The following is a 22,715-nucleotide window of genomic DNA, read 5'->3' on the forward strand; positions in this document are numbered from 1 at the left end:
ATAGCCAATGTAAGCGTTGAGGTATGTAATAAATTCGTTGCTGTACCAATGCCGTTCATAGCGTTACAGACTGCTCGACCTACAATTTTTATATGAGTCACGGTTTTTTATGCCGCGAAGTTCGTGTTGAATTAAATCTAATAGGACGACAAATACAGGGTGAATGATTGAACGAAAGACTTGCTGACTAGGGTGTTTCCTATCTAGGGCCATGGATTTAGTATTAATATTGTAAAAACAGCTCTAGAGGCGAAGTGCAAACATGCATTTTTCGATAACAAACAATTTCGTCAAAATTTTACTCCGGCCTCATGTCAGTGACTATCCAGAGCTGCAGAGTGAAGATTAGTATAAAAGGGTTCCAACTTATTTTAGGGCTAGAGCCCTAAAACTAATCAAATCCAACCAACTGGAATACAAGTAAACACAGTACCTACTGAAAACATCTCGTAAATTCAGGAGTGATATCATTCACACGGATGACTGCCCATCAAGCTAACGAGGGTAGCACTTATGTATTTGTAATAGATACGATTTTTCAAGAAAAAATAGGTCATCGGTACCCTCAGAAACGTCTAAAGTAGAGCATACGATATCATGTTAGGTCACAGCAATTGAATCCACAATTTAATGTCGCTATCATGGCGTAGCACTCAGCATAGTCAACATATCCCATTGAATATGTAAATCACATCGCTCTGGCCGAGGCGCGTCGCTGCCTATGTATCAAACTACCCTCGACATTAATGTTCGTTTGCATTCATGGATATTGATTGAAGCTCTACTAGCTGACTGAAGGCGGTATTACCGCCCAATTGAATTAATTCGAGAACAAATAGAAGAAGGCTATGAATGAAAAAAGAAAAGTTAGGTATTCATTTGTTTTATTTTCAGCTAGATGTTCTTTAAGTTAGTTAAAAGCATAAGTAGTTAAGCACAATGTAATGTTTACCTGTAAAGGTTATTGTTATTATACAATACTTACGCTGAGTTGCACCATCTCACTTTAACTTTATCAAACGCCAAAAGTCTGTCAAGATCCTTACAAAAACATCATTTATTGTTATAGTTACGGTTAAAGTAAGTTGGTGCAACTCAACCTTAATAGAAAATAGCCCTCTACATAATTAACTCATTAGCATACTATTCGTTTTTACTTGTGCAAATTCACGCCATTTCGATTGCACCAGTCTGAAGTAATTTTCAGTAAAGTTTTAATTATAAGCATAAAAAAGCTATGAAACATAGTAATGCGTGACTGCGTCGTGCTTTAATATGCTGAAAACTGCAGAATATAAAACTGTAAAGTGTAGTTGTTATCTTCAAAGCACATTCAACTATGATGCACATCCTCAGACCATACTAATGCCGCAGTATGAATATGTATGAAACCGTTACTTGCTTGGCTGAACGGGCGCCCAGTGGGTATCTACTCGGCCATAGCCATTCAATTGAATTAAACCGCATACAAATTGAATTTTGATTGGAAATCTTTGAGGGCGGAGTTTTTAATCTGTCTGGAATTATTTTTAGATCCCTTTCGGACAATCGAAAAAGGTTTTACATTTAACTACATTATTTTATTATTGTTTTACCACTGAGAAAAACTGGATGTATTGAGTGTTTGTAGAATACTAAATATAGATTTTTCGATCTTTTTTACACATTGCCGTGTGCGTTTGTACGCAAAAGATTCTGTATTACGATCTGTATCATAATATAAAATTATTTTTTCTCCTTTTCCAAGTAATTAAGTAATTTATGCACCACTATTATGTAGATTAGATAATGTAGGAAATCAAAAAGTTATACTTAAATAGAAATTAAAAAGATATCGAAATAATTTTCTCCAAAATAATAAAAAAAGAAGTTTAGCATTCTGTCTGCGAGCTTTATTGATCCACTTTCGAAACTTTATAACGAAAAATCATTCAAATTTTTAATATTCACCAAAATGAGTTATGGTATTTCATTCAAGTATTTTGGTGGAAAAGATAAATTAATTACTAACTGATAATATCTAGGAGTACCAGCGAACTTGTTAACAAGTTCTCATAATATCAGAAAATTCTGTGAAAACGGTACGTAAAAATTTTGATATTGATCGCTGAGTTTACTTTTCTAATGAAATACAAAAATTTTCTTTATGAAAGAGAGGCAACCGGGCTAATGTATGAACAGATGAAAACGTATCGTAAAATATAAGTATTTTGATAGGTTAAATATTGCCACACAATTGTTATTGGGGTGGTTAGTTGAAATATGACGTGCTGTGTATTTCAACTAACCACCCCAATCTGCTACTAAACACGGTGGCTTTTTGTGTCCTAAGTAATAGAGGTGATTTTGCAACAAAAATGTATAGTCTCATCTGATGTAGGTACTGAAAGGTTTACCGTAATGTAAATATTGAAAACCACTTAAATATCCATCTGCTACTAACTCAACCTTGCCTAGTTCGGAATTCCCAGGAGTTATGAGCTAAAAGTTACTCGCAAACTGGTGTTATAGCACCTGCACAAAATGTATTTGCTCTAAACCAAGATGAATTAATCAATTAGGTACTTTTGAAATATTAGTGCAACTGCATAGGTATACAGGATGTCCCAAAATTAGCACGTCTCACTGACACCAGAAGAAGATAAGCTTAAGACGCATAGAACAAGTCTATTAAATCCATTTAAAAAAATCTAATATCAATTATATTTCAATACACATCAATCTTTCCTATGGACATTAGTAACTAAAATTTGTCATAATATCTCAAAATTTATGACTCTTCTATGGAAATTTTAGACTTGCGATGCTTCTTAGGCTCAGCTACCTCCAGTGTAAGTGTGACCTGCTAATATTGGAACACCCTGTATTACGTGCGTATAGTTTATGTTCAGCGCTAAACAAACAGGTTACGATGATTATCGCTAGCTTCGTATTCCCTTGACCGATTTTCCGCGCCTACCCTCTACTTATTACGTAAGGTGCTCCGGCACTTTCGAGTATCACAATTGTGTATAAACACATTTATCTGAGATAGGAATGAATTTTGTATGGTAATGCCATGTTTTGGAGCATAAGCAATGAACAATTAGCTAATTAAAACTGAGTTGCACCACCTTATTTTAACCGTAACTAAAGTCATAACCAGTGTTTTTGTATAGATTTTGACATAATATTGACGTTTTTTATAGATATCGAAGTAAGATGATTCAACCTACCCTAAAAGTTTGAGACAGAGTTCTAAACTGCTGTTGTTCTAACTGATCGAATTTTGATAAAAACAATGTTTTATCTTATACTGCAGAATAGTAACATTTTAAGCTTTATGAACAAGACATCGAAGCTTACGAGGAATGTCGCGGGCAAATGTTAACTTAAAATAAGTTAGCCTTCATTTTAAAACAGTAAATTCTCGTATGGCACATGCTTAGCAAGCCGAATCGCTGCAGATATGTTTAGCAGCCAGGTGCATAGCTGTGCCAAACTGCAACAGTGTCGGGATACACGTGCCGAGTTCAAGGCCACTGCAGCAGCGGACGGGTTGGCTGTCCAGGTAGGGTTGCCAGCACAAAATGGGAGAGCAGGACTTTTCAATTCGGACTAAGTATGCAAACGCTATTTCTTTAAACCTATAGGGCCATACAAAAAAGTTCAACCCGGGACTAACACTGGTTTAAAATGACATTTCCATACTAAATGTCCGAGACCAACCAAAGTCTAACTTTTTGTATTAAGGGGGGTAAAGTTAATTTGCTGTACGATAAAGGTACAGTTACACATGCTCTTTACTAGCACGAAAGTATGCCACTATTGAGAAATATCTACTTAGGGTGGATTCGACCAAACAAGAGTATAAATAATCTCAGAATAAATCGTCAGTTTTGACATATTTCCCATACTGATACTGTCAATGTGCCAGTTAAACCAGGAGTTATGCTCGGATAAAAGTTTGGTCGAATTGGGCTTTAGTAACTTAAGTGTGTCGAAACATTACTAATAATAAGCATGCTTTTTTCAAATTATTTGAGCGAGCTTGTTTTAAGCATGTACCTAAATAGACCGAAGAACCTTATCTGGCAGTATTTCACTGCTACTCAATCATTAAAGTAAACAACATGCGCTGCGTTTAAAGTGCAGAGATTCAGACACTGGTACCTACTACTACCTATCTTTTTTTTATGGCATAGGAGGCAAACGAGCTTCATTCACCTGATGGTAAGTGATTACCGCCACCCAAAGACACCCGAATATCTTGACGTTTGAAAGAAATCACGGTTAAAAATACAATGTGAAATTGCCAGCAACACGCTGTTACGGTAATGTCGTATTTTATGTAAACTGACAACCCTACAAGTCCACTCATAACTCTATAATAATATTTCTCCAGAATAGAAACTCGTAGCATTTGAAGTGCATACAAATCTATTTGCAGACCTTCACGCAATGTCAACTGACCGTGATATTGCAGGCACATTATCACGTGTTTATTTTATGTGGTTTAATGCTGTACAAATACCATAGCCCATACAATTTACTTTTCTTTTGAAAGAGTTTCAAAGTTACGGAATTTTCCTACAAAAGTTTGTACGTTTTCCTATTCACCCATTCAACCCAATTTTATTTTGAAATTGTGAAGGAGACTTTTATGGGTTTTCTTCACAGAAACTCCGAAAATAAGGGTTGAGACACTATTGATAAATTAAGTTGACACGGGCTGACAACCGAACTAACGCCAATGCATAAAATATTGCTGAAAATATTTTCAGCAATATTATATGGTAAGAAGTAGGTACCTAGTAATTAATCATACTTACCTACGCAGCAACATAAAGGCTATAATTTATGACGATCTGTGACAAACTGAATTTCACGCGGGTGAAGCCGCGGGCAAAAGCTAGTCTGTCATAAATTAGATGGTATCTTAAAACCTAATAAATAAATCACGAGTAACCAAAAATGTACATTTGGCTGACTACCAAGCACTAGCCTGTAGACAAGTAGGTAAGGATTAATTTATAATGTAACCTTGTTTTGTTAGTAAAAGCTCCGACTCGAGTTCAAGGCAACTCCGTCTGCATTCGTGACAAAAAGCTCAGTTGTGTGTCTAGCCATACATTATTCTATGGTCCAACCACGTAATTTTTTTTTTTTTTTTTTTTTTTTAATTAATTACTGGCTTGGCTGTTGAAGTTGTTTGGGCACATAGTTTATTGACATTCTACGAACCTCGGGAATCTACACTTTGTCTGGTTCAGCTATAACGATGTTCACATTTACCCCTTTACTAATAAAAATTACACGCTCGTTGAACACTGTTTAAAGGTAACGTTTAGTATGAAAATGTAACTTAAAAACATAACACGTAAGCTTTGTATTGTTCGATCTTTCTAATTTCACTTTAGGTAAAGCCTGGTCCGTGAGCACGTAGAAATTTGTCCAATGACCCCAAGCTACCCATCCTTATCGCTCGCGCGAATTTATATTGCCATCGCGACTGTTCGACGGCCGGGCGCCCGCAGTGAGTGTGCGAGCGCGACAGCAACATAATTACGCGCGAGCGATAAGGATGGGTAGCTTGGGGTCATTGGACAAAATTCTACGTGCTCACGGACCAGGCTTTAGCAAACTGTATCCTTTAGCAGACCGCGACCAAACACACTTTGAGCTCAGAACTTTCTCTGCCTAAAACTTAAGTGGCCTAAGCCAAACGGTTTGGCTGAAACTTTAGTTCAACAAACAACGAGCACATAATATTATCAGGTACTAACTGTAATACCAATATCGTAAAAGTGCCAAAGAAAAAAAAACAGTGTTCAACAAGCGTGTAACTTTTTATTAGTAAGGGTAATTATGGTAATTAATAAAATACCTATGGTTTTGCCATAGGATTAGACAAAATAAATAGAGAAAACAACATCCTTTCAGCAATCGGATGACGAATTGCTTTCAGACAGAACGTAAACATTATACTTGAATGAAGTTACAGTGTTTTTCCACGTAAACATTTTGTTGATAAAATTTTCCACTGTCTCCCGATAAGCAATTTGTGAATGGAAAATACATTCACCTTTACGTGATAACATCAAGGAATTTACTTTTGTGACATATTAAAATAAGGAGGCTTTATACGACAAATATGTCTGTATTTGAATGTATGTTTTTATCTACGAGTAGGTAATAGGTAAACTAGAGTAATGTGTAACTATGCTGACTTATTTTTGGTTCAATAAATTATAATAATTTAATCTCAGTGTCTAACAAAAAATCTTAGAAACCGGTATTTTATATTCTGCCGGCTCGTTTTTCTAAAAGGGACGTACCATTCACTCAGTCAAAATGCTAGCAATTATTTAAATCACAGTACTGAAACGTTAAGTATACTAAAATGTATTAAACAAAGCAGAGGGCAAAAGGCCGTCAACAATAATGAGATTAAATGGCTCTGAATGACAATCTCCACAAAATTAATAATCTTAAAAGCGTTAAGAGTCTCGGTCGTTTACCGTCCATTACTTTGACTTTAAAAATGTTTAGTTTTCTTAACGGATAATCTTGCTCAACAAAATACCTAAGTATTGTCCTACGTCAGACTATTCAATTTTGTTGCAAAATGGAATTTATTCCAACTACATAAGATCCCACGGTATTAAGCTAACCCTAAACGAAATAGATAACGCTGTAGAAACAAAAGAGTAATAGCGAAAAAATGGATTTCGTGCCGCGTCTCTACGTGCGTGCGTGATGCGATGGGAGCAGATAAGTTTTTGGGTTTACTTGTCTGTCTATACGTGCCCTCACACGCAGCTCAAATCATGTATCGGTGATGGTATAGAAAGTTACACACTGTGATATGGTTATGTAGTTGTAATGGGAAATGCACCAATAAAAATGTCGGTTTATTCAACAACTCGACACAAGAGTCTGGACTCTGTGCGTCCAGTTGGATAGTATCACTTAATATTTTGTTATCTGGACACGGCAAGAATTTAACACGGAGTTTAATCTTAAAGTGTGTCCTGATGGAGAAATAATAAGTGATACTAATCTTGCGTTTCATCAACTGGACAGACGTGTGTCCAGTGTCTTGTGTCGAGTTGTTGATTATCACAAAATATCTAGTCTCATTTGCTGTGAAATAATTTCCATTTACTTAGTTATTCAGTATCCAATTTGAGAATTTGCAAAGATCAATAACATAGAGTCAACAACTGAGGTAAAATGCTCAGTCACATTGTAAAATAATAAATAACTCGTGTAGGTTTCTTGGTAATGTTTACACACTGAATCCGCTAACGAACTTTGAAATTAAAATTAAACAAACGCTTGTTCCTATTCAGACACTGTAATAAGTAACAATAGCGTAACTCGTTGAGAATAAAATTACACTAGTTACACTATTCCTCTTTAGGATATTTTACCTACCTTCCTCCAAACGGTTCATAACTTTTGTACAACGTATCGTAGGGGAAATATATTAAAATATGTAGATACTAGATATAGTAATGGATACTTTTGACATCACCCGTATTTATAGATAATTACCGTGAATGTACCAGCGTTTATGTGCCCTCGTTTCTCGTTCCAGATAGCGACGCATTTCTGCACTCATGGACTGTGAAAATAAATATCTACTTACTTTTCATATTTATTCATTTACCTACTTATTTTCTCTGTAAATAAATTCTTATCGCATAGTAATCTTATTACATTGTTTTTCTTTATTTTTAAGTGTCTAATGTTACATTAAAATCTGTAAGCTGTTGATGTCCCTAATAAATAAATTTACACGTTGAATCTAAGTATTTGTATTAGGTTTACTTGGTGCTATTTACTAATAAATAAAATCAATATATCAGCTGAAGGACACATAGTAAACATTTAAAACCTCCATTTTAATACTTTAACTTGTGGGTAGACTGTGATCATGACGCATTTTAACCAAAAAGAGACTTGACTAAGATGTTAGCAAATATTTTCTTAAAAGCAACGAAACATTGTACGCGAAAAGCCCCGCGTTTTCGGCATATTAATCAAACAGGGGTGTATTTTATACCCTCGGTGGGTACCACGTGATTAAATCAGAAGGAGCAGCTGTAACCGTCTCAAGTAGCTCTACCTACCTCCTTATTTATCGATACTAATACCTACTATAATAATATCTATACCAATAATATAAAGCTGAAGAGTTTGTTTGCTTAAACGCGCTAATCTCAGTAACCACTGGTTCTATTTGAAAAATATTTTTGTGTTGCATAGCCCATTGATTGAGTAAAGCTTTAGGCTATATAACATCACTTTACAGCTAATAGGGGCGGAGCAGTAAAGAAAAATGTCGCAAAAGCGGTAAATATTTTTCAAACTAAGTATTTTCACGCGTACGAAGTCACGGGCACAGTAGTATTTAAATAATATTTTTAAAAAAAAGCTAAGACTCTATCCAGAACAATACTAATTAGCAATTGAAACTGGAAACTAAAATTCGACTGCTATCCTAAATTAAGTAAAGTAAGAGTTAATTAAGCTTTTTAAGTTTTGGTTGTAAAATCAAAGCGAATTTAGCTTCATGTGCAGTAGGTACATAAAGTTAATTAAGAAATTCCTTCATCAGAGTTTGTAATTCAAACTAATCCAGTAAAACTAGTGTTAAAATTACTGAAAGTTTAATAACGCTATCGTAATAACGGTATTCTACAAAAGTCCATTAACGTTACTCAATAAACGGAGTCGTAAACGAGTGTGTATTCTAAAAATAAAACTGCAACAACCATCCGTTTCATTCGCTAGACGTTCAGGCTTCTAACGCAACTATTGTATTGGAGATCTCATTCTGCCTTTTGAATTCGAATGACTGCTTTACTAGGTTGCACTAAATGCACTTTCACAACATTGCTCTATTTTTCAGTTTTGCCAACCCAAGAATTATTGGTGAATTTAATGCTATTTCTTCTTTAAATGACGTTCATAAGTGCCAAAATTCTCCAGTGATCAAAATTAAATAAAATATTTTTGAATTTGATTTTATATTACTTACTAGCTGATATGGCGAACTACCTATCATCAAAAATAATGTAGAATACTAATAGTGAAAGGATTTTTGAAATGTTTCCAATAGCTTTAGAGCCTACTTAGGTACTTATACAATACAAACAAAAAATTAAGTCTATGCTCTTCCTAATATTAGTGGAGATTTGAAAACACTTATGTGAAACACTTAACTGCCTATTTACATACAGCCTACACCTTCATCCGCGTGGGAGTTGCTCTTTCACAGAAAGTATTTATCGCACTTTATTTTTGGTGAAAAGATTATCATATCGCTTAAAAGGTTCTCTGTAGAAAATTTCGCTCTCTTTCAAAGATATTTTCTTTTACAAAACTTGTCACTTTATCAAAGGTTCAATCTAACTCTAAGAAAATTCATCAAAATTGGCGTTAAAAGGCAACAAATAGAGATACTTTCCGCATTTAAGTATTATTTTAGTATAAATCATCACCACCATCATCATCATCTCACCCATAGGACGTCCACTGCTGAACATAGGCCTCCCCCAATGATTTCCACAATGGCCGGTCGGTGGCGGCCTGCATCCAGCGCCTTTCCGCTACCTTAGTTACGTTACGTTTACGTTAGTATAAATGAAATCATTTAATTAAAACGTTTAACTACAGAAGGTTAATAATCTAATCTTGCACGAAAATCTCGACTATTTACTATCTCTAGACATTCGAGGACACTCACCTTTTGGCAAAGAAACTGTCAACCACTCACCCTTTGGTAATATTTCACGAGAAATTGTCGAACAAATTGCATTCTCTGTTAGTGAAACGACCAAAGTGAACACGCAAATTACTCTAAAGTCTAAAACTAAACAAAAATGAATTTTCCTCTTATAAGAACGTAAAAGAAAATCCTTTATACTATTTCTTAGTACTTTAGTTCATTATCTTTTATAACAAAAGCTTCAAGTTCATTCGTAATTTCTTATTTCAAAGCATACCTATTAATTACTCCTAACAATAATATTGTTTACCTTAATAAAATCTCTGTTTTTGTGAGTAAAAAATTACATTTCGTGAAGTAAAAAAGTTAAGCCCCAATTAAGTCCAATTTTAGAGCGTCTCTAACTGTGGGCTGGCTGAGGTCAAACGCGGGTTTGTAGCGGGTTTCTAGTAAAGCTGTTATTTATTCAGGTATTTTTATTGTCATCGTCAATTAACATTGATATTCTTGCAAAAAAGTGTACCTAAATATTTTTTTGAAAATAAAAGGTCATACATCGTCTATGGTCATCTTATACCTGACTATGAGTCTCACGAATAATTATTTATCTTTGGTGTGCAATAAAGTGTATTTATTATTATTATTATATATAATTTATAAGAGATACCAACTAACTTTATTCAAATTAAATCAGACCTTGGCTTACATTCTGAAAAAGACATTTTAATAATACGTTACTTTTACTGAAACAAAGTTATGCAACCTCTTTAGTCAAGAGGATACGCTACTGAATTACGTAGTAGGTACTTAGGGCTTACATAGCACGGCCTTGTAAGAACATACAGAATAAAAAGAACTCAAACTGTTGACATTAACATTATCGTATCTATTTATTTTCCAATCAAATGTAGCTAGCCAACAACATGTTGATTGCCAATAATATTTATTCCATTTCTATTCCAAGCAAACTTCTTTTACAGTTGGAATCACAAAACGTATTCCGTTTACGGCGACTGGAAAATACAGTCCTTTTTCTGAACCTTTGAAATCATGGAAAAGGAAATGATTTCGAACAAAAACCTAACTTCTAGTCCTCGGGGATACTAACTCTTTCATTGCGGGCGAAGATTTGTTTTACATAGTTCATAGCTCAGATTGGGTTTGTCGTTTGTTTTGTGCATAATAAAAATGTAGTTTGTATTTTAACCAATGTTTGGTAGGTTCACCATCAATTCCAAATTTTTAAGTGACCCCTATGGTAACACATAACAGGGATTTTGTTTTCACTTAGGGGTCACTTAAAAATTAGGGATTGTTGGTGAAAACGGGCATTAGTCTCTCTTACGTTTATGGATAAAGCGCTAAAATAATTTTAATGAATCTAAATAGAAAGCCCTTTATAGGTCGTGGGAGAAACAAGGGATTAATTTTATTACAAAAGCATCTTAAAGAGATGAAATTAAGGCGTACTCTTATATCTTAGGTTAATAATACTTATTAATAGATAAAGTGTTTTTGAAAGGAAGTCTATGATGTACCTAAACCCACACTGACAAAGTCGTAGGTAGCCTAAATTCTTAATGGGAATTCAAACAAAAGATTTGTCTAGTTATCGAATTAGAACCTTACGAAAGCCGCTCATCAATTTTCAATTTCAATTTCTCAAATGAAAACTCATAAACTTCGATCGATGCACATGAAGTGCATTCGTCGGTGACCCGAGGAGTTGGTAGTGCAATGAACTGTGTCAGACTGACGCTAAGGGTGCATGACTCTGTAAAATTCTAAACATCGTAAAGTTTACAGGCTGCATACTTAGTAGACTACACAATTTTGTTGCATTACAGCGCACAGTGGAACTAGACGAGATGCTAATGCTTAGCTTTATGTCATCTGTGAAAGTTGTAACTAACTTAGGAAATTTTATACAAAACAGTGGTAGATTTAAGTTAAAAAGTTATGCATAAAAGTCAAAGACATTTTTGGAATGTAAACATAGCCTGTCAAAATCATAACCCTCCTTTTGCTTTGCCGTAGTCGGGTAAAAAACTAATGTAGTTTTAACTCAGATATTTCACAGCTGTCAGGGCTTTTGGAATACAAAAAGTTAATGAAAAAATAATTTGTCACAGTCCAAAGCAGCAATGTAAAATCCTCTGACACAGTCGTAGTGATCGCATAAACATTTCAATTTGAAATCTCATCACTAAGGATAAAACCCGTCGTATTTATGAATATTGGCAGACTAAGAAATCCTAGTAAAGGTTTTGAGAAATATTACAATGCAGGTTTTCTTTTAGACTAAATCCATAAAAGTGTATTTCAATTTCAGATCGTACCCTCAAGAGCCATTGAGTTAACCTGTACTCGTACACTGGGAGTGCTCTGGCCGTTCGAATCGCATTATAAAAATTTATCGCCCCACCAATGCTAATCTGCCGGCGCGCTTAGGTTAAATCCACTAATAAACCGGCGATGTACACTGAACGAAACGACTGCCATTCGGATTAACGTCTTTGTACAGAGGACGATTAATGTAGCTACATTGTGGCATCTTGTTTTTTTGTAATAAGGGTGTTAGTAACATAAATGTAAGTAGACAGACATAGTCTGAACGCTGTGGTCAGTAATTTGGAATATGTTAGGATGGATAACATGCATGAATGCAGTCAGACAGAATTCACCACGGTTAAATTAAAAGTTCAATATCGCTTTTAAAGAGTTCTTTATTTCAATTTTTATTTGACCTCTTGTTTATTCAATCTGATAGTCAAACCATTATCCCTGTACCTAACTGCAAATTGGATTTTTAAAGTTCTTGACTAATAGAAATAACAGTGTTTTCGAAGGGATTAATTAATAGTTATGAGTCTAGTTTCTTGAGGCGACATGTCATGTCTGATGTAGATAAAGGTTTCTGTACAATGGAAAAACTGCTTTCTCAAATCGTTGGTACGAAGATATTAGCTCTACTATTCGAAGTAGGTACTTATTTTGATGAGAAAGTTACTGAAACTAGTCTAAAAGTAGAGACGCTCTCTAACTTCACAAAGTTAAGTCTTACCTCCTTCGTTTTATACTAATGAGTACCTGAGTTTCTAACGAGTTTAAAAGCTTTTTGGATTCCCTAGACACAAACAGTTTAGGTTCAAAGTAAGGACTATACATTAAGATGAACATGTAGCATCTAATTCAGTTGTTTGTAACTCTAAGGCTGGTTTGCACCATTTTACTTTAACTTTGACAAACGTCAAAAATCTGTCAAAGTCCATACAAAAACGCCGGTTATCGTTATAGTTACGGTAAAAGTGTACTCAGTCTAATATCGTCAGTTGCAGGTTCACTTGGGGTAACTGACAAAATACAGTTTTTCAGTAGAGCCGTTTAAAGTTTTTTTTCGTCTTAAATCGGACATAACTTTTTTCCTATTTAACCTTTTTTGGATCTGTTTTTACAGAAATGCTTAGAATTCTACGCGGTTTTAGATTAAATAAAAAGAATTATCTAAATGTCTTAGTTAAGGAAATAAATTGCAGTTACACCAATGTATTTTTGTACTTTTGACAGTTACACTAATTTTACACCATACTTTTGGAAAAAACATAGGTCAAATTGGTGTAAGTACTGCCCAAATTAAAATAATTTGATGTATTTGCTGGATTTTGTTTACTTAGTTGCTGTATAATTTATGTAAAAGTATTAAAAAATAAGAGAATTCATAAAAAAAATAACATTTTGTCGTTTTCTTTATTTATTTTTTTTATTTTATTATAAGTTACTTTTATTTCATTCATTAAAAATGTTAAAAAAGCCACGAAAATCAAGAAACTATGTGTTTTAAATTTTTTTAAGACAGAAATATTGAAATAACTAAAGTAGTACTGTGAAACTAAGTAATTTCAATATTTTTTTAAGCTTTGACTTACCGATACCGTATATAGCTCTACGGGGCAACTTAAACTGAAAACAAAATGGATTTAATTTCTCACCTCTTTAAAGCAATGTTGAATTAAGGTCATGAGTACTACAACAGTAAAAGTAACAGAGTAACAACAGGTTAATGTTAGCAACGCGCAGTGACGCCTAGTTGTCTGGATAGTTTGCTCAATTTCAATATTTTTTTGTTGAGCTAACTTTAACTTCTTTCACTGATACTGCTGGTATAATAATAATGTAATATGCCTTAAAACTTTCTAAATTCCTATTTTATTTCATGTTATAAACCTTAGCAAATCAGTGTAATTGCAAAGTTTTGTAGCAAAATTTTTACATTATTACAGATACACCAATTCAACCTGGTAAAATTATTACAATGTCAGTTACACCAAAATTGTGAAGGAAATCTGAAAAGTTCACACCTGAAAATGTCCGTGTAATTGTATTTTTTTTTAGCTAGAATTTTTTACGTATACCATTCGAAAGAGCAGAAAAAACTAAGAAAAACTGTATATTTAATTCAAAAACCGTATTTTGTCAGTTACCCCAAGTGAACCTGCAACTGACGATATTGTAAAGAGTTTATTTGCAATTTGCGCAAATCTCAGGAAATATTTGACCAATTTGAAAAAATACTTTTGTTTTGAATAGCCCATAGGAAACCTATAACGTAAAGCTAGCCTTCAATAAGTGCTACAAAGTTATGACCAATAGAAGCAGAGTATCAATGAAAAATGATGCGGTAACGAGAAAATTGATTCAAACGATTTTGACTCACACGAAGTTGCGATCACAGCTAGTACGAGTAAGTGATAATTTTGTAACTAATCTATACTTGTCTATACTAATATTATAAATGCAAAAGTAACTCTGTCTGTCTGTCTAGATCTGTCTATCTGTCTGTCTGTCTTGCTTTCACGCTTAAACCACTGAACCGATTTTGATGAAATTTTACATAGAGATAGTTTGAGTCCCGGGAAAGGACATAGGATAGTTTTTATCCCGGTTTCTGAAACAGGGACGCGCGCGATAAAGTTTTCTTTGACAGACAAAATTTCACGCGGGCGAAGCCGCGGGCGGAAAGCGAGTAAATAATAGTCTGATGAGTTAGTAACTAACTACAGCAAACTCGTTTTTATCGATGAAAAACAACGTCGGAGTGTTTACGAAGCAAACACGACAAATGAAAGCCGCGATCGCAATCGAATAGATCAACTAGATAAATAAATAATAAATAACCTTCACAACGTGAAATATGGGGGAATAAAGTGGAGTTATAAAAAAATATTCGAATAACATAAATTAATGAATCTGAAATTGATTAGATACACCTGTTTTATGTTAACCCTAGATTGTCAAAGGGAAAACAGAATTATGACGATTACTATTCATGAGGTCTATGTCAGTGACTTTCACCAGGTAATGAATTTTAGAAACTCTTTCACAACAGTACCTACCTACAATTACACTAACGCCCGTAAGTATTCACAAACGATGCTTGCTTCAGTGAAGCAGCAAATCGAACGCACAGCGTTGAATAGAGCTCTCTGATTGGTTCATGTGTCACCCTGTGCTTCCACGCGCACTGTGAGACCTCATAGTAATGTTTGATATTTTTAAATACGGGCGTAAGTTAGTAGGTACCCAATGATGCCAGGACTGGAAGATGAAACAGAAGTGATCACAACACAATAGCTTGACGAAATACTTCGGTACAAAGTCAAGCCCTGCTATTTAAGAAACTTAGTGCCTACTGAAAGACACCATATTCAGAGACGACACATGAAAAATCACTAGCACATGAAGTGTACCTAATTTTTCGAAAGCTCTAGGGCACACTTGAATATGCAACAAAGACTCAACCAAATCCATATAATGTTCCAGCAATGGCATGTTAGACATGAATGTACTGTATTTCATTGCTTTGTCCCTCTGCCAAATGCTATAAATAAGTTTTCCAGTCTTGCTCGTAATTTTGTCTACAAATGTTAGCAGATCGTGTTGAATAGCACTGCCCTTCAGCTGGTACCCTTGAAGATAACTACTTATCGACAAATCGAATGGGAACGACACCCAATCGCAAAAGTGGCTTTGAAAAATAAATATTTGTTTGAGCGTAAGCATAGTTTATAGGTTGGCCAGACCAATGGCTTAGCTTTGTCTAAGACAAAGGTACGAATATTTTTATTTTACTTCCATAGATGTTGGTTTTTTAACGTGATATTTAGAAGACCAATCCCCTTCTAAATCGTAAGTATCCAATAAATGAAACAGACAAATACCTTACTACCTAATAATTTCTGTGTTTATAATGCAAAATAACATGATCCTGCGTAAAACGCATTTTTCCACGGGCTTTTAGCGGTTAGAACAGTCGCGCTCGTGGGTTCATCTCTCCCAAAGCAGGCTATTAACCCATCTGACCCCAAGCATCAGTCGCATAAGACCTCATAACAATTGATTTCTGTGTTTCGATTCGCGGGAAGCGAAATTCATAAAACAAATTAAATAAAATTAGGAAATTCCTTATGATTGAAAGCTTAACTAGTTGCATAGGACTACCCCTAATCGACTTGCCAGTTACTGAATGGCTAGGGTAATTCTATTACAGCCAAGTGCCAATTACAGAAAGCTGCCCACGATAGTGGATAAATTCATACTGAATGCACATAGAGATGGCATATAACATACAATAAAGTATGTGGGAATGGGAACTTTTAAATGTAGCAGTACATCTACGAGTCATTCTAGTTTATATGATTATAGAACAAGTCCGTTAGATTTAACATTACCACTGACCTTATGTACATAAATACCTAGTCCTAGAGACTGAGAACTAATAAGCTATTTTTACGCGCTCTATACTCTCCTTACCACTTAGGTTGGGTTGCACTATCTTACTTTAACTTTGACAAACGTCAAAAATCTGTCAAACTGCCTACAAAAAACACCGGTTAGGTATAGCTATACTTTCGGTTAAAGTCTGGTGGTGAAACTCAGCCTAAAGGATCTAATTTTATTTTATGATTGAGTTTTTTCAGTCATCTACAAGTTATCTGACGAATAAAGTTTGCTTTAAACCAACTCATTGTTTACCATTTTTATCATTTTGTAGAGCTGTTTATTTCCATAATGCGAATATAAAACTTAAGTAGCATGATACTAATAGGTATTTTAGGATACATCATATATACCTTGAAGTAACTTTTAGGTATTCATTATGTAGAGTTATTTTTGTTCGATACTCAATCTCAGTATGTGGTTAATAGGTAGGTAATAATAAAGATACCGATCTACCTATTACAATAATTGTTGTCTAAGTACTGAATTGTAGAGTTCTTACACAAAAAAACTTCGATGATATGGAAAATTAACACATTTGAATAAAAAAAAAATATTTGTAAAATACCCTAGCCTTATATCATCGCTGCAAAGATGGGTTTTCTTTCATAAACAGTATTAGAAAAACAACTAAACACGTACTAACAGTTAGTACTACCACTCTCTTAGAGAATATTAGATCTTTTACGCCGTACATTTGCTAGTCATTTTCCCCAGGCGCTGAAACCATTCGGAAAATGTAAAAACGCGTTTTCGAGCCGTCTACGAAAGAATGTTTGCGATCGTTGGGGAAACGGCAAACACAGAGCTTGATTATCGACGTATCCTGGAAGGGTCTGGATTATTAGTAACAAGAAAGAAAAAACCTGTGCGTTGGTAGTTGAATCTTTTGGAAACATTTTCAGGAGCCAGACGTCCAATTATCACCTACTGGGTGGATTTTTATTTTTATTTTCATCGTATGAGGAGAGTTGTTTGTAATTCTATAAGAACGTCCCACAGTTAGGGTTTATTCCTGTTACTTCAACAGATTGAGTTACTGTTCAAAGGAAACCTTATTCCTAACTCTTGTAATCATCAAATTGAGAATATTGAAGAAAAGGTAATCAAACTTTAAGAGCATTATCAAAGTATGGTTAATTTAATTTCAGGAAAATCCTGTAATTCAGCAAGGGGTAGGTGTATATCCTTAATTTATACTACCTCCTCGTATTGTAACCACTGCTCTATGTATACCATAGTCTATACTAAGATTAGAATACGCACTGATACGCCTGACATTTAAGCCTACAACCCACCGAATTGAAGCACTGAACCCTATGGGTACCGCAGCCATAAAGTCTATTGTTACGGCGCCCTTCACATTACAGGCCGCCCCATGACCCAGATCTCACGAATAGTTTAACTCATCCATGTGATATAATTAAACGGGTAATGCCGATCGATCAGTGGTTGTGTGATATACTTATTAGACCTATTAGATTACATTCAGGAATATTTTGGTTGTGGTAAGGGTCTAAAGACTGACTGACTATAAAAGATACCTACTATACTCATACGACCGTATTCACAAACGATACTTGCTTAAGTGAAGCAGCAAATCGAACGCACAGCGTGTTGTGTCACCCTGTGCTTCCACGCGCACTGTGAAACCTCATAGTAATGTTTGTGAATACGGACGATAGTCATATTGGTTGGTAAAGCTCAAAGATAAGGACTGTTCTCCTAAATTTTTTTTATACATACACTGGTCATCACAAAAATCGACCCTCCCGCGACAAGCACTTTCAAACGTATGCATCCCCACTTCCCACTAATATTGGCACCATTTAAAAAAGCCTAGTTCTAAACTTCATTTCATTAAAGGAAAGGTTTTTACCCCAAAAATGTGTCTATAGAAGAATCCAGAGCCAATTCTTCCACAACTACTTTTAGTACAAAAAAAATCTGAAAGATAGGATTTTTGTCTATGAAGTTACGATTTAATTTCAAGGGATACATACATTCCTAGCTTTTGGAACCCTACGCATGATTGTATGTGCTGTAACTGTACCTACCCATCATTATTGTTTCTCGGTTCACTGCTACTTGAAGGGCTACTGTTTCAGTTAGTTGGCTACTTAAAAGTGCGTACTAAATTCAATACCACGCAGTTCGTGCAGTTCATTGAAAATTAGGCTACACATTCTTGCGCAACATAATAAATCGGTTCGTTACGACCTCACTTACTCGTAGGTAAGACAAAACAGTAAATATTGGTACCTTACATGAGCCTTTATCCAATCAAAATCTAAGTAGTGTTCCATTGTTTACAGGCTCTACCTTTAAGTGTGACCCAAAAAAGCTAATGTATATGCGTAAATCACATAGTATTGATTTGCCATTTGCTACGGAGTTTCACCTTAACCCTCAGAAAACTCCAATCTTATACTAGAAACAAAATGTTCGGTTGTATACGAATTCTATCGATTGTTCCAAGTACATTAAACAACACCATCAATTATTTAATTGAGACCTGTATTTAAAGCATTAAAGTAACAACATAAGAGCTTGATCGATTAACTGGCGAGCAACATTTTGTATCGATTGTTTTTACGTAAAGTTAAAATGTGTTGCATTAGGTACTACGAGTTAAGTATAAAGCGCTTCAATATATCGTTATTTATACGATAAATTGGAGTTGGGTTGTTGTGTGAACGTTTTAATTACAACAGCTGTTCTTTCATTGATGATAGACTAGAACTTTCGTTTTAATTACACTTGCTACTACGACGTAGGTATTACGTTCAGTATGGAAATGTAATTATTTTGAGATATTATGTAATTACAAATTTCTATTTTTAGTTATACGAAAGTTTCATAATAATTGTAAAACGGCAAATAGTCAGAACTTTTGTTATTTAAATGAGAATATCGGGGCAAAAAAATCTGAAATTGTGAAGTATGATTCAATAATAAACGTGGATGGATAAAATACCCTAAAGCGACGCCGCGACGTTAGCGCCTTGACCCTCCGATTTATTTGATTGCATTTTTGACCGTTGTGTCGACAAGAATCGACCCTTAATGACATTGGATGTTACAACAAATACCTACTAATTCAACCAGCTATACAATGGTCAAATGATGTAAGACACTATTAGAGGCATTATGAAAATTATGAATTGTAGGTATTACTTACTTACCTTATCAAATATTATACTCGTAGTTACTCACTTCTTTTTATATAGGTAGGTACTCGTTTTAAACAAAACTCATGCAAATTGGGTAGGTATAAGCCCTGTTAAATCACTCAAAGGAATAATTACGTTCAAGACACTGAACTGTCAAGTGAAATACCCCAAAAATGTTCTTAGTTAGACATCTTTAGCCCAATATTATCTTGTTACCGAAACCTAAACAAACAGTAACTACTGACGACAGACGCAAGATCGCTGGGGAGCCCGTCACTTACGTCACAACAAGGATCACGTTATATAATGACATTTTGTCCTGGGACCCAGGCAAAACCTAATTATAGTCTACCTAACGCGTACACAGACACTAACCTAATTTGGGCAAACATTTTATTCTTATCTAACCAAAGCTTCTACCCCATCCCTACCACTAATCACCAATAACTTAAAAATTACCTATTTAATACAGCATACAGCTACGGCAAATTGGGCATAATTCGGCAACAATCTTTAATCAAACCGTTCCATACAACATTTAATAACTTATCGATTTACCGTCCGCGTACCATTTACGTAACGGCCGAAAAAATACACAAACGTATACAAACTGTATGGGCACATAAACACCGCGTTCTGGGGCACGCTGAGAATAGCTCTCGTTGCAATTGCGATCATGTGTTCGTGGTGGTGGCCATGTTTCATGGTGTTGACAATCAGGGTCGCGAATGACTGAATTGGCGGTACGTACGGGTTTCGTCCGGCGTTGGGTGGTTGCTCTTTTGTTTTTTGATGTTTTTTTGTTTGGTTGTTGGATTAGTTATTTTTTGTTTAGGTTATTTTGTTCGCGTGGCGCGGGACATACTCGCGCGGGCGGCAGGCTGCGCCGCGACTGGGGCGGGCGGTGCGCGCCGCCCGCCCGAGCGCCACGGCTGCGCGGTGGAGGGCGGCGGGACTCTATCCGCAACGGTTGCCGGGGGGACGATGATCAAATCCACGTGAACGCTCTGGAAACTTGATCGGTATTTTTAAACACATGAATTGTTTTGAGAAAACAAATGCGTTTGCGTAAAAACAATGAACACGTGAATTAAAAGAATTAAAGCATTATCTATAGCACAATAAAGAAAAGGAAAACTGAATTGAAAAATATGACAAAATTAAAGCTCTTCTTTCCTTGAAATTCGCTGCCCATTTATAACGTATCACGTGCATTAACTTAAGTCATCATTACCTAAATGTTTTACTTATATTCTTTTGTTTTTAAGTATTTACCACATGCAAATTGATAGGAAAATACGTAATCACAAAGACAGTCAGCATAATATTTTATTTTACTTTTGTAAAATGGTTACCAAGACTTCAAAAGATTGTTTTCAATCCATCAAGGAAAATATTAGAGACAAGAAAATTACTTACATAACGAAACGTTCTAAATTTTTTGGGGTTACTAAATTAAATTTTCCTTAGTTTCCCTCTTTTTATTTCGTAGCAACTGTAAGCTCATAAGAAATCAAAAACTATCATTATCAACCACTATTTACTGATCATTATTTTAATCGTGTGATACTTTTAATATGCCCTATTGTGCAAATGCAAAAACTGTATACGTCACTATAATTGATATTATCGCCAGAAGCAGTTTTATTTTATCACTAAGGCAGCAACATTTAAGGCCAAACGAATTTTCTTTTCCACTGTTTTAAGGAGTGTGTTTTCATAATTCACAGTTCTGACACGTAGTCCAGTCAATAAAGCATTATAGATGGAAATCCGTGGAACACAATTTTTGACTTCGGGACTTTATTTAGACTAGTTAGGAGGTGAACATAGCAAAAGTCCCCGCCCTTAGCCCTTGAGCCGGCGGGGTGAGGGGGGTTTAAAGGTACCACTTTTCGATTTTTCGCTTAATCCTCGGAAACTATGCGTCCTAGTGACATGACTACTATGAACCAAAAAAAGCTTATTCAATTTGCTACAGGTGAGATAGTCAAGTTTTTCTATATCTTGTATAGTTTTTGCGGCATCTATTCTAGAAGGTCTGTAATATTGGAAATTTTATTTTTGTCTTACATGTTCCCATCAGGAGAAAATCGACTAAATCAACATTGAGCAAATATTTTAGACATGCGGAAGCATGTTAAGCCTAGTTCCAGGGAGAGGACTGCACTGTGCGTATATTTAGACGAATCAATTGGAGCCACTTTTGACTCCACATCACTCAAAAACTACTGTGCATTAACACTTCAAATTTGGCTCATGTGTTGAGACTTGCAAGATAAACATCAGCTTCAAATTTCATAAATATACCTCAAACGGTTCTTTAGGTATTGACGTCCAAAAATCTACATATCTGACCTATAGACCAAATTCTAACAACTTCCAGATGACCTTGTAGGTTCAAATTTGGCATACGGATAGGTAGATGTGTAAATACAAAGGAACAAATAAAAAACCAGTAAATTTTAACATTTTACATTTTTAGATAGATTTTAGTGTTCTAAATGTCGATTTTTGAACGTCAATACCTAAATAACCGTTTGAGGTATATTTATGAAATTTGAAGCTGATGTTTATCTTGCAAGTCTCAACACATGAGCCAAATTTGAAGTGTTAATGCACAGTAGTTTTTCAGTGATGAGGAGTCAAAAGTGGCTCCAATTGGGTCGTCTAAATATACGCACGGTGCAGTCCCCTCCCTGGAACTAGGCTTAACGTGCTCCCGCATGTCTAAAATACTTGCTTAATGTTGATTTAGTCGACTTTCTATTGATGGGAACATGTAAGACAAAAATAAAATTTCCAAAATTACAGACCTTCTAGAGCAGATGCCGTGAAAACTATAAAAGATATAGAAAAACTTGACTGTCTCACCTGTAGCAAATTGAATAAGATTTTTTTGGTTCATAGTAGTCATGTCACTAGGACGCATAGTTTCCGAGGATTAAGAGAAAAACCGAAAAGTAGTACCATTAAACCCCCCTCTCCCCGGCGGCTCAAGGGCTAAGGGCGGGGACTTTTGCTATGTTCACCTCCTAACTAGTCTA

At 35.1% G+C, this 22,715-nt stretch overlaps 1 protein-coding gene across 7 annotated transcripts in view; it reads right to left on the reverse strand.

The window, feature by feature from the left end:
* Nhe2 (Na[+]/H[+] hydrogen exchanger 2) overlaps positions 1–20,547 on the reverse strand; it is a 63,673-nt gene extending 43,126 nt beyond the window's left edge. For all 7 annotated transcript variants that reach the window (XM_028300398.1, XM_028300395.1, XM_028300393.1 and 4 more), the window contains exon 1: positions 20,420–20,547. The gene's annotated coding sequence lies outside the window, so the exon portion shown is untranslated. The remainder of the gene's footprint in view (positions 1–20,419) is intronic.
* Between the last annotated feature and the right edge of the window lie 2,168 nt (positions 20,548–22,715).

Source organism: Ostrinia furnacalis, unplaced genomic scaffold, assembly GCF_004193835.3.
Source record: "Ostrinia furnacalis isolate ACB-3 unplaced genomic scaffold, ASM419383v2 OfSCF0710, whole genome shotgun sequence".
Lineage (NCBI taxonomy): Eukaryota > Metazoa > Arthropoda > Insecta > Lepidoptera > Crambidae > Ostrinia > Ostrinia furnacalis.